We start from the raw sequence: 16,694 nt of genomic DNA, 5'->3' as shown, positions 1-16,694 counted from the left end.
TTCTGTTGCATTGCAGGGTTTCCATGAATGAAAGCGTTCTTGCTGTTTTTCTTTGGAATTTGTTGAATTTTTAAATACTTTTTAAATGATTTAGGAACCCAAAAATGCCACCCAAGTTTACAGTGTATGGACATTTTATTTTACGAAAGCATATTATATAATTATTAGTTATAGGGGAATAAATTCCACATTCAGCAAAAGAGTCTGACGCACTTGTACTTTAATTTCTGCAACACATTTTGCTGAGCTGTACAGAGACTGTCATGACAACGTTGTGTGTGCACCGTATCTCTGCATTTTTTGTGCGCTATGACCCTGATTCAACAATTGTTTTTTTTTGTCATAATTTTTGTCTTGTCTTTCTTTTCACGATGGCAGAAATTTCAGCGCATTGATAAAATAGGTGCAAAATCTTGGATAAATTGGCACAATTTCAAAAATATTTCTGTTTTGCCTTTTCTTTTTTTCATGCCTTTTTACAATTAAAAAGTCAATCCTTTCACTAAGCTTTAAAGGGAGTCTGTCACCCCCAAAATAAAGTAAATAAACTGCCTAAACATTTATATAGAGGACTTTTCTCCTATTAAAATTATTGAAGGCATTTACAGTTATGGACAAAAGTGTTAGCACCCTTGAAATTGTTCCAGAAAATGAAGTATTTCTCCCAGAAAACTAATTCAATCACACATGTTTTGTTATACACATCTTTATTTCCTTTGTGTGTACTGCAACAACACAAAAAAAAACAGAAAAAGGCAAATACTTCACTTTCTTGAACAATTTCAATGGTGCCAACACTTTCGGCCATGACTGTATAGTTTAACTTAATAATTTTTTAAAAATCAACTTTTATTTGATATGCACATTGAGGGTGCTTTGGTGCACCCTTGGCATGGCCTAAGCCCTCCTATTTTCATAATAAAGCCTGTACCTAATAGTGACTTACATGTCTCTGAAGATGAGAAGGAACGTTATGTGATATCACTTCACATGTGCACCTGCGCACGGACACTGGATGAGCACAACAGCAATCTCATAGTGTCAGTGCGGATGCCCATCCAATATGTCTGTAGCCGCCTGTCTGCGGCCATCGCCAGCTGCACCCAGAAGATGATAGATAATAGATACAATGGATAGATAGATGGATAGATGGATAGAAAGATGGATTATCCAACAGCGAAAGGAAATACAATTTACTAGTGAGAGTAGAAATAATCATAGGTAATAAATCCTAAAATAAAATGTTAATACAGCATCTGCCTCTATGATTTTTTTAATCAGAGAAATTAGAAAAAAATTACAAATGATTGGCTCTTCATCTGAAATTGCATATTACATTGTACATCTTCTGTAGATGTAGGCTTCAGAAAATCCTTCTGTCTGCTCATGTAATCCTACACTCAATGGTGTTAACATTGGGGCTTTGCAAGGGCCATATCATTACTTCCAGGACTCCTTGTTCTTTACACTGAAGAGAGTGGTTAATGAAATTGGCCAAATGTTTAAGGTCGTTGCCCTGTTGGAGAATAAATTTGGAGCCAATCACACGCCTCCATGATGTATTTTATCATCTATCCATAGGAATAGATAATGAAATGAGTAATGTAAATAGATGGATTTGGTTTCTAAATAACTTGTAAATGGCCCCACACCCTACAATTTTGCTGTCATGATGCTGCTTTACCACCAAATTAGATTAGCCAGTCAGGATAATAGTGATGTCGTCCTTTCTTTAAAGTTATCAAGCTATGTGAAAACCTACAACAGCAAGTTCTGAAACGCTCAACGGACGGTAAACTTAACGATATGCAATTCAGCTTTTTATGGTTTGTGTGTGTGTGTATATATATATATATATATATATATATATATATATACTGTATATATATACTGCATGTATATACACAGATGTACAAACCACTAAAAGCTGAAGTGAATACCATTAAGTGTACCCTTAGTTTTGAATGCGGGTACCAAGGACTCACTAGTCATTCATTCTGGGAGACCACTCTTCAGCTACATGCAAATATTATTTTTTGTATATGGTGGATACTATGCGGATTGCAGTTGGTTTTCTGTATAGCTTTAGCCTAAGCTTCCATAAAATAATACAGTGAGTAGTTTGTTATAAAAATAAGATGATGTGTTTTTCTTCTTACCGTGCATAAAGTGTACTGTGCCAAGTACTGCTGATATGTGAGGCCCACCAGGAGATTCTCCTGTTCTCCTATGAGCCAGTCAGAGCATGTGTGTGTTTTTTATTAACATGATGATTCTCCATATTTTTAATTGATTTAAATATGTAACTAATACTACAATAAAGGTTAATTACTTGTAGTGCTTTTTGGGGGATGATTGGGGGGAATATATATCTATTTCTGTGGTAGAAACTGAATGCATTAAATCACAGTAAATTGAAAATTCAAGGTATCCTAGGGACTTAACCAATATTAACTTTGTTATCAGACAGCTATATAATAAAACTGTGTTAGGTAACTCCCAAGGAAGGCGGCATGCTAGTCAGGTAGAAAGCGCGAAATGAGAAAGCAGCAGCAATCTTGTCTTTCACAAATGCTGAGAGCTGAAATGTGAACACAGCAAGAGACTTAAAGAATAACAGCCTTGAGAAAGCCTTCATAGCCGACACATTGGCGTTTTCTCACTTGTCATTCCAGGTTTTAACACTGCTGTTGATTTATACTTTTTTTTTTTTACAATTTTCAATGGTTGAGTTTATGCTGTGCAATGATATGATCCAGTGTGTTCGTTTTTTTCCAAACCGCATTTGGGTGTCTTTCTTTCACCGATATCAATTATTTTAGATTTTTGCAGTATATTTAGCCGCCTGGAGAATTTGTTGCACCATACAAAAATATCTTGTGAACAGCAACATCTTATACATTGACAGACCTGTCAGCTGGCTCTGATGTGGGGAGATGTGGCATGTTTAAATCACTGTCACTTTTTTTTTCCATATTTTCAGCAACTTCATACAGTTTTGAAAAGTTTTAGCAACAGCAATTTTTTTTCCCTTTACTACATCATATTGAAAACTTCTCTTGACCGATTCTCCACGGGGGAAGAACAAACCAAGACCCCTCCCCTGTATAAAGTCTCTGTGCACAGTAAGGTCAGAGTTTATTTTCATAAATAAGCCAATGACACTTATGATGGATCAATTTTCATATGGACTACAACTAATTAGAGAGAAGTGACTACATTAAAGTGGAATAGAATTCTGCACAAATATCACTAGGAAACTCATTTTGTAATTTGCCTTCAGGTAGATTCAGTAAAATAGGGGCTGCTGGCCTCCCTTTTGCTAAAAGAAAGGACCATTAAAAGGGAAAAAAAATACTTTACTAATACTTATACTTAAATTAAAAATACTTTTAAGACTTAAAAATAAAAAAATACTTACATTAACGCTCAACTCTCGGCCCCCTCTGCCCCTCATCATTACCCATCCTGTAATCATGGCATGTTTTTACTGATGCCACGAGCACTAAATCCCCAGAACTCTTCACGCTAGGCCCGAACTTCCATGTCTCCGATGAAGTCACAGTGCTTGCGGTGAACTGTCCCAGGCCTCATCAGAGCCAGAAGTCCCAGCCTAGCATGAAGAGTCCTGGGAATTCAGCATTAACCACTGTGATAAAAAGTTGTGCCAAGGACCGGACAGATGAAGCTGTGGAACAGAGTGGCTGGAAAGGTGAACGGTAAGGTGAGTATAAGTATCCTTTCTGTTTTTACACCTTACGATTATTATGACCGGGTGTCTAGAGAAACTCCAGAGCATGATAAGGGACATTATATTTGTGGAGAATAACTTTTTTGCAAATTGAATTTCCTGGGAAAAAAAGAGCGAACAGGCAAACTTGACAAGTAATCATAATAGATTCCATTAGCTTGTAAAGAATCAGTGCTATACTTTCCTTCCATAAGGTGGTCCTTCAGAAATAGCAGGGCTTAGTTTGTCATTTAACACTTTTCATCATGATATTGAAATGTTAGACTAAGTGCACATTGCATTTCTACACTACATTCAGCATTTACCCTGAGGAAAAGTTCCCATTCTCTACAATATTGTTTTCATCAGCCCCGTTCACTAGGCAGAGGCCGGAAAAGTGGAATAAACTTCAATCAGGATGATATTTAGTGGTATGCCTGTTATGCAACTCTATAAGAAAGCAGAGAAGACTATGCCATTGAAAAAAAAAACATGATTGATGGATTCCACGTCATCCATTAAGAGTGTATACCAACAGGATACTTTATATTTCTTTATGAAGCTGTAAATATTATATTCTTGTAGACACCAAACATTAAAACTGACAAACCGATTCATTGTCACATATATTTAAATCCAAACCCCATATGGGAGCAGAAAAAACGTTGGTTAAATGAGACCAAGAGGTAAAATCTACGTGATGGTAAGTGTATAAGAAGTTAGTTATTTAAGTTCAAAAAGAAAAAGTTGAATGACAAATTCTACTCTGCTACTTCTGTATATAAATGTTATTTACTTTGCTGTACGAAGGGCATCAGGTCTACTGAGCACAACACAAATAATCCAAATCTGTTTTCCTAGTGTCCTTACCAAAACCCATTTGTGGATATTCTTGTCTTATTACTAAAGTGTAATTACTGTTTGTTAAGTAGTCTAAATCGCCCAGTCGCAATCTGTCTTGTAAGGGGCACTTGAGGAGAGGTTTTATTAATAAATGTCCGCTTTGTTCACATGCAGCTAAAGAGTGCAAATTCAAAATGATATTTTATTCTACCCTTTGATATTTATAGAACATTTTAAGAGGTAAAACTAGTGTGAAATATTGTAAAAAAATATTTCATGCAAATTCCATGATGACCAGATTCGGACATTGCTTTACCTGAGGGTTTAAAAAAAAAAATACAAAACGATAAAAAAACGAATCAAAAAGAGTTTTAACAGTACACATTTAGCCTTAGTTTCTTTGTGTACATTTCTAATTTTTCAAAAGTTTTATTTCAAATTTTTTTGATTATTAAATTCACATGAAATTCTGTGGAATAGAGATTCGCGGCACTGTGGTCCAATGTCTTACCGTCCCAGCACGACATTGGATTTGTCAGCGCTGGCACAACATTGTCTGTACAACGTGATGCACAGATAATGTTGTGCCAGTCATGGCTAATAAAAAGCTGCTCCTAGGACACTGGAAGGTAAAAGATTCACTGGTTTCTTGTCTAGCTGCCAGGTGCTACTGACCTGGATGCTGGACCGGACGCCTGCAAATTAATCCGCACATCTCTATTGGGGAATATATATAAAATGTTACTTTCTGCATAGGAAGCAAGCACCATTGTTAGAAGTGTCCAGTTATTACATAGCATTGTTAGAATTGTTGATATTCTGACTTGACATGGAAACACAACAATACCACACAACCCTAAAGCTGGCCATACAAATGAGATAACTGTCAGATAGATGCTTGTTAACCAACTGCTATATCTCCCACCTCCCAATACATATGATGGCTCAACTTGACCAATCAATAGATAGGGAGAAAAATGGAAAAGGATGGTTTGTTAAAATTCCAACAGCCTGATCCGTCACTTCTCCAGCATCATCTATTGTGTGAGAATCGGTAAGCCACCAAAACTGGCAGGTATGGACAACTTTCATCTAATGTATATTAGAGTCTCCCTACTCTCCCCAAGCAGATGGTGCACCATGCTTCAACCCCATATCTGTATGTAAATTTAATTTTGATTTTTCAGTATCTTATTTGTAAATGTGATGCTATGATCTGCCAGAAGGAGTCCCAAGTGTTGCTCTTTTATGACATTGGTGATGTTGTCTTGAAAAGAGAATAGTTAACAACTGTGAAGAACTTGGAGAATGCTTCAAGAGTGATTATCTTTCATGAGAGCTCACGCCTTGTTAGTTAGTGTGTTTTATTTCCATACTGAGATTGCTAGAAGACCAAATTTGGGTAGATACCTCACAATTATTGTTTGGTTGAGTTTACTCAAATGGACTACCCAGATTTTGCTTTTACTATTGGATGAAGATGAAATTATCAGTCTTGTCCAAGCCATTAATTGCAGTACAAGTTTGGCTATAGTGTAGATTGCTTCTGTGGCAGGAGAAATGCTGGCTCTAGTGCTTTACATAGTGCTCTGGGATGCATTGTTAATAATGATAGTGGCTATGCTACTATGGACTACTATATAGTTGTGTGCTGTGGGCATTGACTGTCCTCGCCTTTCCTCTTGGTTAGACATACTGTATACGAATGACAAGAGATAAGGAGCTTAAGAAAAAAAATATATATTTGTGATATTCTGTCAGGAGACATCTATATGATATGTGTCTATGTGTTCCACTCAGTGGTTTGGATGTGAATTGTGGAGGATTTTGCTAGCATCTCATGATAATGTACTTAAGTTTTATTTTGTGAAATAAAAGGTCTTAATAATATTTGAGAAAAGGTAAACGTGGACACATCTGTAAGCCCAGTGTAGTTGATTGATTCTTGTTCATTGCTTTCAAATAGGTCAGCTTCACATGCTGTATATAATGTCATGCAACCCAACGAGTACAGAGTTACCTCATCCAAAAGGGTATTTCTCACATTTACATTTGCAATGCAACGTACATGTCCCCAAGGTGAATAACACAACGTCCATGCTAATTATCATGCAGCATATTGCCTTCAAGGCTATCTGGCTAAGTACAGACATATGCTTTATCTGAAAAAAGCAAATATCACTGCATTGGAAAATAATCTGATTACAGTGCAACATGCACCATTAGTGTTATATAAGGATATTGAGATCCTATCTGCACATTGCTGGAAGAAAAGTGGCTCAGTGGGGAGAGGTAATAGATAAGGAAGATCATGCACGGTGTTGGTGTAGCCTGGAGTAAAGGATGTGTGCACTGTTCGCATTACTCTTTTCCCGGCTGCTACAATGCCTGCAGAGGTAATTCCTGAGAAAGTAATTGACGGTAAAAGTTTATAGGGTAATAAAAGTTTAATTTAGAGGAGGCAATAATGTGCCTATCTAAATGACAGGGCTTTTGTTTAGATTTTATTGTAACTCACCGGGATTTCGATAAACTAATATGAGCAGTAAGTGCATCACATGTGGATGAGGATTAAATGTATACCCGAGATTTATTGTATCTATTTAGATGGAGATTTTCAATTTTATTATTGCCGTATTCTAATATTTAAACATTGATCTACGGTATCTCTACTGGGGTTGCATATCCAATATTGTTCGATCTTTTAATTTATGAGACTATTTTGATTGCTAACCCTTTACATTCAGTAATATTATCATTTGTCTTATTTCACTGATTCCAAATGACTTTACGAAATCTGACTCTGAAGAACATCTATCATGGAAAGACTAGCTGGACATGCTTTTGGCCTTAAATATTTTTCTTTAGGGGAGAAGTATTTTCTTCTTATGATATAAGTTATCATTGCACGTAATTTAATTTTACTTAATCTTTTTCATCAAGGTAACATCTCATGAAGAATTTTTCAGAGATTTTTCCCCAGTCCAAATCACTTCAGGCCTCAAACACATTAGATAATGATAGGCCAAACCCGCTGATTTTGTGAGATTGGCTGACAATCTAATGTGTATGGACTTTCCCAACTTTCCCATGACAGATGATGTTGATGAAGATAAGTATCCAGTTGCTGGAATTTCAATAGTCTAATCTTTTGTTCATTGTGGAGATAAGCTACTGCCAGATGATTCTACCAGTTGCTCTCTTGTAAGGGCTACAGGAGCGCTTGGGCAGACTAAGGGTTCCTGTTTAGGAGTCAGCCAAAATGGTCATCAGCCAAATGATTGCCCACCCATCAGCTATGTAATGTGTCTGGCCAGCTAAAGTGTCTTTTCACAGGAGCTGATAGTGGATTGAATGAAAGCTTGTTCTTGATCAATGGTCTACATAAGCAACATCAGCCAGTTCGATCAGATCATTTATATGAGACAGAACACTCATATCAACAATCCCTGTATTCATACTGTTTACATCAGCTTGAATTATGGGGCCTGTCTTAAAAATTACTTATTGATTGTATAACAAAGTTGTCAGCTTTTCTGATGAAATTATGGAAAACATGATGGTAATTGACCAAACCTGTGATAAGTCAATTGGGTCCATCAGACATCATCAGTGTCCCATGTGAATCTGGTAGTCCATGATTTTATTCTTTTTAGCTCCTATGATGCAGATGTAAACCCAACCTTAGAACACATAGGCTGGCTGACCTGTCAAAATTGGCCTCTCATACACTATATTGCTAACCAAAAGTGAATGTGATGGGTCAAACCCTCACTGAGCAAGTAAATGTGATGCACTCCATTGACTGACTCAATTTGGGAACCCACTTAAAATAATTCATACCTAATCAAAAGTCTTTGAAAATGATCAGAGAAAAACTAAAAAAGATGTAATTTATTGAATACTTGAAAAGTAGTATTTAAGCCGGCATTAATAGATAAAAAAAACCTTCCGTTCTTATTATACATCTACCCTGTAGTGGTCACTGAAGGGTAAATGTAGTCAGACATGCTGGTCAATTTAGACATATAGTCAACCATGCAATGTATGGTTGGACCAAATCTGTCAGAGCGAGGTTCTCCTTGGTAATGGCACTCTAGTATATATAATAGACTGGGTTCTGATTAGTGAACATCTCACTATGAGGACTATACCTTAAGTAGGACTGTCTTAGTAAAGCTCTTCGAATCCTAAGACTGACTGCCTATAAAGGCACAGATATTATTTTGACAATTATTTTTAAGATCAGAACATTGTATTGGGGGCATATAGAGGTATGGTATGAATGCATAGACACCTATAGGCATCACCATATAGCCCACACAACCCTGAGTACATGCAAAGCTGTTATCCTGCAGGGTGTATGAGACCTACTGTATCTTACATTTTTGCACAATAAGTGAATTGCTTAAGCAAAGGAAATTATTAATTTATCTTTAGAGAATATTTCTTTAGTCTCTTGGTGAATTAATTTTCTTCCAGAAAATTTATAGACTAGGCTTATTTTTTATCTACTGTAAGGAATATTACTTTAATTTGAACACATTTCTTCTGGATTTATGGTACATGAAGACTTCTCATCAGTCTTGATTAATGGCTCTATAATTAAAATCAAAGTGTTTCCGCTGAATGTCTTTTGGCAGAAAACTCTACATATTCACCTTCAGTATGTGATTGAAGTTACATGTCAAATGTCTACCAAAAAGTCATCTACACACCCTTATGATGCCATTTGATCTACAAGATCTACTTTTTCTTTTACCTTCAGACATCTTCACATAATTTGGGATCTGATTATGGCTTTCCAGGAGCAGATTGTAACATAACCGTACTAGTCGTTTTCTGACTGTTCAAAGCACACACGGCATGCAAAATCCCTTTTTCTGCACATACCCCAAAGGCATTGTACTTAAAAGTATGGAGAAGGCAACCCTCTCAATTATTATATAGAACTTATTGTCAGGTGTTAATCTTCAAGTTTATTTTTTCAAGGGACAAATTCTACAAATTAGGTTTCTTTCTAGATTACTGATATTTACATTAGGGGAAATGAGTTTATAAAGTCTGCTTGAAGCTCAAAGAGGCAACCTCAGACAGATTTGGCACTAGCTACTCCATCTAACATGCGCCGATGAATCCCATGATTCACCGTGTACGGGCATCTGACTTTGAGTAGCTCCAGTTTGCATCTATGGAGTTGCTGCTGGCCGGGGGAGCGAGCATAAGGAAAGTATAGTCAAGCTAGCTGGGTCGGTAACTGGAGGGATTGGACCAGAGACAAAATCAGGTGATAAAACCATAGTCCTAGTAATAGATAGCAATAGATCAGCCAAAAGCCAGAGTCTAACAACCAGGGTCAAAGTCAGGAGAGATTACAGAGTAAACTAGGTCAGAATCTAGCTGGATCAGTACCAGGAGACCAGTAGAGAGCATTAATTAAAAGCACAGCATCAAGAGAGACAAGCTTATTTCTCCTTATAATTAGAGATGAGCGTTGTTCTACTCGAACTGTTCGCCAATCTCAAATTCGAGCTGTTTTTGGCGGTGTTCGAGCCGTTCGGCGAACACGGACAATTTGAGAAAAATTCGGCTGTTCGAGGTTATGTTCGATAACTGTTCGTGCACCAAAATCATAACTGGATTTTTTCTCAATAATGATGAAAATTAATGTTAATACGCAATTTGAGTGTACAGCGGGGTGGGGGGAGGGGCAGGGGATGGATCTCTGCAGGAACAATGAAGATCTCCATTTTTTTTTTCTCTTTCCCGCATTTACAGTGGGGAGGTGCAATCTGTCAGCCTATCAGCAGCGCACACACGGAGCGAAGTGCTTTTTTTCACACAAGCAAGGGCATGTGTCATTGGCAGTGTATGTCACATGTCCTTGCCCTATAAGACCAAGCCATTTTCCCCGTCGCCACCATTTTATCACTGCTGCAGCTGCGTGTTAGACGGCACCGTTGTTGCTGTGTGCTCTATACCTTGTTAATTTCAAGCCAATTTTCGCACAAATCTACAGATAGCTTGGGAGTAGGGAATAGTTGTGATTGCAGTCCTTTTAAGGACTAGGTTACAGCATTTCCTACGACTTTTATCAGGCAGGTCTGTGCTCTTAAATAGATAGATTGTGGGAGTAAAGACTAATTGTAATTGGAGTCCTTTTCAGGACTAGGTTACATCAGTTCCTATCAGTTTTTGCCAGGCAGGTCTGTGCCAGTGCTGTGCAAGTTTTTTTCACAGCATTTGGCTGAATCTAGCAAAGTTAATCCTTTTTGGCCTATTGCAGAGTGTGTTAGTCAGTGGAGTAGCCTATCTGTGTTGCAAGATATACCACCTGTGTATAGAATACCAATTTTTATACTGCACCTAGTGAAGTAAAATCTTTTGGGCATAGCATCATTCTATTAGTCCACCTATACTGACCTCTTTTTTCTGCATCTAGCTCTGAAAAAATATTGGGCTTCTAGCTGTGTGTGGGACTTGTTGTATTAGTCCATCTATACTGACCTCCATCAGGTTGCAAACTGAATATATTTTTTTCTGCATCTACCTCTGAAAAAATATTGGGCTTCTAGCTGTGTGTGGGACTTGTTCTATTAATCCATCTATACAGACCTCCATCAGGTTGCAAACTGAATATATTTTTTCTGCATCTACCTCTGAAAAAATATTGGGCTTCTAGCTGTGTGTGGGACTTGTTGTATTAGTCCATCTATACTGACCTCCATCAGGTTGCAAACTGAATATATTTTTTTCTGCATCTACCTCTGAAAAAATATTGGGCTTCTAGCTGTGTGTGGGACTTGTTCTATTAATCCATCTATACAGACCTCCATCAGGTTGCAAACTGAATATATTTTTTTCTGCATCTACCTCTGAAAAAATATTGGGCTTCTAGCTGTGTGTGGGACTTGTTGTATTAGTCCATCCATACTGACCTCCATCAGGTTGCAAACTGAATATATTTTTTTCTGCATCTACCTCTGAAAAAATATTGGGCTTCTAGCTGTGTGTGGGACTTGTTCTATTAATCCATCTATACAGACCTCCATCAGGTTGCAAACTGAATATATTTTTTTCTGCATCTACCTCTGAAAAAATATGTGGCCTTCTAGCAGTGTGTGGGACTTTCTCTATTAGTCCATCTATACTGACCTCCATCAGGTTGCAAACTGAATATAATTTTTTTCTGCATCTAGCTCTGAAAAAATATTTGGCCTTCTAGCAGTGTGTGGGACTTTCTCTATTAGTCCATCTATACTGACCTCCATCAGGTTGCAAATTAAAAATAATTTTTATCTGCATCTACAGTACCTCTGAAAAAATATTTGGGCTTCTAGCTGTGTGTGGGACTTGTTCTATTAGTCCATCTATACTGACCTCCATCAGGTTGCAAATTGAATATAATTTTTATCTGCATCTAGCTCTGAAAAAATATTTGGCCTTCTAGCAGTGTGTGGGACTTTCTCTATTAGTCCATCTATACTGACCTCCATCAGGTTGCAAATTGAATATAATTTTTATCTGCATTTAGCTCTGAAAAAATATTTGGCCTTCTAGCAGTGTGTGGGACTTTCTCTATTAGTCCATCTATACTGACCTCCATCAGGTTGCAAATTAAAAATAATTTTTATCTGCATCTAGCTCTGAAAAAATATTTGGCCTTCTAGCAGTGTGTGGGACTTTCTCTATTAGTCCATCTATACTGACCTCCATCAGGTTGCAAATTAAAAATAATTTTTATCTGCATCTACCGCTGAAAAAATATTTGGGCTTCTAGCTGTGTGTGGGACTTGTTCTATTAATCCATCTATACAGACCTCCATCAGGATGCAAACTGAATATAATTTTTTTCTGCATCTAGCTCTGAAAAAATATTTGGCCTTCTAGCAGTGTGTTGGACTTGTTCTATTAGTCCACCTATACTGACCTCCATCAGGTTGCAAATTCAAAATAATTTTTTGTCTGCATCTAGCTCTGAAAAAATATTTGGCCTTCTAGCAGTGTGTGGGACTTTCTCTATTAGTCCATCTATACTGACCTCCATCAGGTTGCAAACTGAATATATTTTTTTCTGCATCTACCTCTGAAAAAATATTGGGCTTGTAGCTGTGTGTGGGACTTGTTCTATTAATCTATCTATACAGACCTCCATCAGGTTGCAAACTGAATAAAAATTTTTTCTGCATCTACCTCTGAAAAAATATTTGGGCTTCTAGCTGTGTGTGGGACTTGTTCTATTAGTCCATCTATTCTGACCTCCATCAGGTTGCAAATTGAATATAATTTTTTTCTGCATCTAACCCAGCCAATAGTTTTGGCCTAATACCACAGTTTGGCCACTCAGCTCTGCTCGGTTCCCATCCATTGTTTTTTTGTGCAAACAACCCCAGAGTTGTGAATTAGTTAACCACCAAAATGAGTGGAAAAAGGCCTGCTGCTGGTGGAAAGGGGAATAGGCGTGTTGGGAAGGGGAAAAAAGGTTGTGTCCGTGGGGTAGGTGTTAAAGCAACAGTAACATCTGCAGAAGAAAGACCATCTTCCAGCCAAACTAAAATGTCTACTTCTTTTAGCGGACAATGTGATAAGATCCCTTTCTTACGGCCACGCCAATCGCTACAAATTCCAGATGAGGCACAAAAACAGCAGGTGCTTCAACGGATATCAAGTGCTCCTTTAAGTGGGCTCTCCTCCACATCAACTTCAACATCACAAATACTCCAGTCCTCAAAGGTGTCACCCAAATCGCACTTGCTTCCTCACAGCTCCCAAATCTCCAGCTGCCCGTCTGAGTATGAGGTAGAACAGATGGTTGAGTCTGCAGAGCTGTTTACTCATACTATAGCCTGGGAATCAGAGGTCGACTCCAGCGTTTCCGTGAATCCAGACGAGGAAATGATCTGCACTGATGCCGAGAATCTTTATGAGTCGGATCCAGGACCAGACGCAGAAGGTTCTGACCATAATGTAGACCCTCATTCCCAAACTGTAACTCCTGTTGGTGGAGACAATGAGGAAGACGATGATAAGACTCAAATACCTGATTGGAGCGACAACTTTAGTTTTTTGTCAGGGCAGGAACAGGTTGGCTCTGAGGACGACGGGTGTGATAACGCACAGGGTGATAATGATGAGGTTGGAGATCCCACTTACTGTCAACCCACAGTCAGCCAAGAGATGAGGTCAGCAGAGGAGGTGGAGGAAGATGCTAGTGACGGCGAGGTCAGGTTGCGCCTTCCTGGACAGAGACGTAGTACTGGAAGCACGTCAACAACTGCATCCTCAAACACAACTCTGCCTCTCACCACAAGTCGTGGTGGCTCTTCAGGTCGCATGGGTGCTAAGCCTTGCATAACCTGGGCATTTTTTCAGATCTATAAAGATGACCCAACTCGTGTTATCTGTAACATTTGTCAGCAAAAGCTAAGTAGAGACCAAAAAATATATAGTTTGAGTACTTCATGCATGAACCGGCACATGGACATGAAGCATAAGTTGCAGTGGGAAGCTCAGTGTGCTACAATGCGGCCTAGCCGGCCGGGCCAACCACCGTCTGCCATATCTTGTGCATCCGCGGCCTCTTCATCCTCTGTGACTGGGGGGACAGCAGTCACACCTGTTTTGGGGCGCAGACCTGCCACCTCTTTACCCGCAACAGCCAGCGTGATTGGCAGGTCATCATTTTCTTTGGAGGTGGTAACACCAGCTGGTGTTGAGCGCTGTCCGACATCGATAGCACCACCTTTGGATCAAGGCAACCTAACATGTCCGCCTGCATCTTCCTCACAGACCGTCAGTTTGCCGGGGACACCCTTATCAACCCCGTCTAAGCACAATAGCCAGCCCTCGGTCCCTCAGATGTGGACAAGTAAAAGACCATTTCCTCCTAGCCATGAGAAAGCTAAGAGGTTGAATTTCACCATCTGCAAGCTCTTGGCTACAGAAATTCTGCCTTTCCGCCTGGTGGACACAGAGGATTTTCGAGACCTTATGTCCGTCGCAGTGCCCCAGTACCAGATGCCCAGTCGGCACTACTTCTCAAAGAAAGGTGTGCCTGCGCTCCACCAGCATGTCGCACACAACATCACCGCTTCTTTGAGAAACTCTGTGTGTGACAGGGTGCATTTCACCACAGACACTTGGATGAGTAGGCATGGACAGGGGCGTTACATGTCGCTGACTGGGCACTGGGTAACTATGGTGACAGCAGGACAAGGGGCTGCTGTCCAAGTCTTGCCGTCCCCACGAGTTGTGCGTCAATCCTCTTTATGTCAAAGTTCCTCCACTGCTTCTGCCTCCTCAACCTCCTCTCGGTCTTCCACCTGCACCTAAAGCCTGTCTGGTCATGCCACAAGCTTTCTAACTGCGCAGAAGGGATCCTGCACACCTCCTTACTATGCTGGCAGTAGGGCTCAACGTTATCAGGCGGTTTTTACATTGAAATGTCTGGGAAATGTGAGTCACACAGCTGAGGAGTTGTGGTCTGCTCTGGGAACCAATTTCATGAATGGCTGTCTCCACTGGACCTGAAACCAGGGAAGGCCGTGTGCGACAATGCTGCAAACCTGGGTGCGGCCCTTCGCCGGGGCAATGTCACACACGTGCCTTGTATGGCTCACGTGTTGAACCTGGTTGTCCAGCAATTTTTAGCCCACTATCCCAGACTTGATGGCCTTCTGCAGAGGGCACGGTCGCTGTGTGCTCACTACCGCCGTTCGCATCCCGCAGCTCAGCGACTTACATCTCTACAGAAGTCGTTGGGCCTGCCACTTCACCGGCTAAAATGCGATGTGCCAACCCAGTGGAATTCAACTCTGCACATGTTGCAGCGACTGTGGCAGCACTGACAAGCCCTGGTGCAATACGTTCTGACGTATAGCCTGGGCCAACGAGATCCAGAGGTGGGGAAAATCACGCTGGAGGAGTGGTCTCAGATCAGGGACTAATGCACCCTTCTGCACAGTTTTGAAATGACGACGAAGATGTTTAGTGCTGACGATGCCATTATCAGCATGACTATTCCGGTGATTTACATGCTGGAGCACATGTTAAACAGAATTCGGAGTCAGGTGGTGGCACAAGAGGAGGTGGAGGAAGTAGAGGAGGAGGAGTTGTATACGGAAGAGCTAACATCTACAAGGTCCAGACGGTCGGCAGCACCAAGGCGGCAGGCATGTGAGGATGGGGGAGATGGTTTTACCAGGGCGCATGGTAGCAGCCACACTAGTGAGGAAGGTGCAGGAGCCCAGGAAGAAGTGGAGGACGAACTGATGGAAGACTCATCAGATGAGGGAGACCTTGATCACATTTCTGTTGTGCAAGGTTGGGGGGAGAGGACAGAGGAAGGAAGCATGATTGTTACCTCGCCACCAACACAACAGGGACTTGGTGCTCCTGGATGCGCAACACACATGAGTGCCTTCTTGCTGCACTACCTGCAACATGACCCTCGAATTGTGAGAATTAGAAATAATCCTGACTACTGGGTTGCCACACTGTTAGATCCCCGGTACAAAAGTAAATTTGCAGAAATTATTCCTGCCATAGAAAGGGATGCACGCATGCAGGAGTATCAGCAGAGACTGTTGCAGAATCTTACATGTGCTTTTCCACAAAACACCAGTGGTGCACGTAGTGAATCTCACAGTTCCAACTTGCCAACCGTGGGACCGTCAAGTGTTCAGCACTCAAACCGTAACAGAACCACAGTATCTGCTGGTAACATCAATTTTGCGGAATAATTTCATCACTTTTTTAGCCCATCCTTTGCAAGGCCACAGGAGACAAGAAGTCTGACACATAGTCAACGCCTAGAGACGATGGTACAGGAGTATCTCCAAGTAAACATTGAAGCCATGACTGTGTCACTGGACCCTTGCTCTTTTTGGGCTTCCAATCTGGATAAATGGCCGGAGCTAGCCACTTACGCCTTGGAGATCTTGTCATGCCCCGCAGCCAGCGTTCTGTCTGAACGTGTGTTCAGCGCTGCTGGTGGTGTGCTGACAGATAAGCGCACGCGGCTCTCCACTGATAATGTAGACAGACTCACGTTCATAAAGATGAACAAATCATGGATCCGAAACGACTTTTCTACCCCTGTGTCATCCTGGGGAGAGTAAAA

Source organism: Phyllobates terribilis, unplaced genomic scaffold (genome assembly GCF_046119375.1).
Source record: "Phyllobates terribilis strain yellow unplaced genomic scaffold, ASM4611937v1 Scaffold_2__4_contigs__length_985480577, whole genome shotgun sequence".
NCBI classification, from domain to species: domain Eukaryota; kingdom Metazoa; phylum Chordata; class Amphibia; order Anura; family Dendrobatidae; genus Phyllobates; species Phyllobates terribilis.
Note: the sequence above shows the minus strand (reverse complement) of the source record.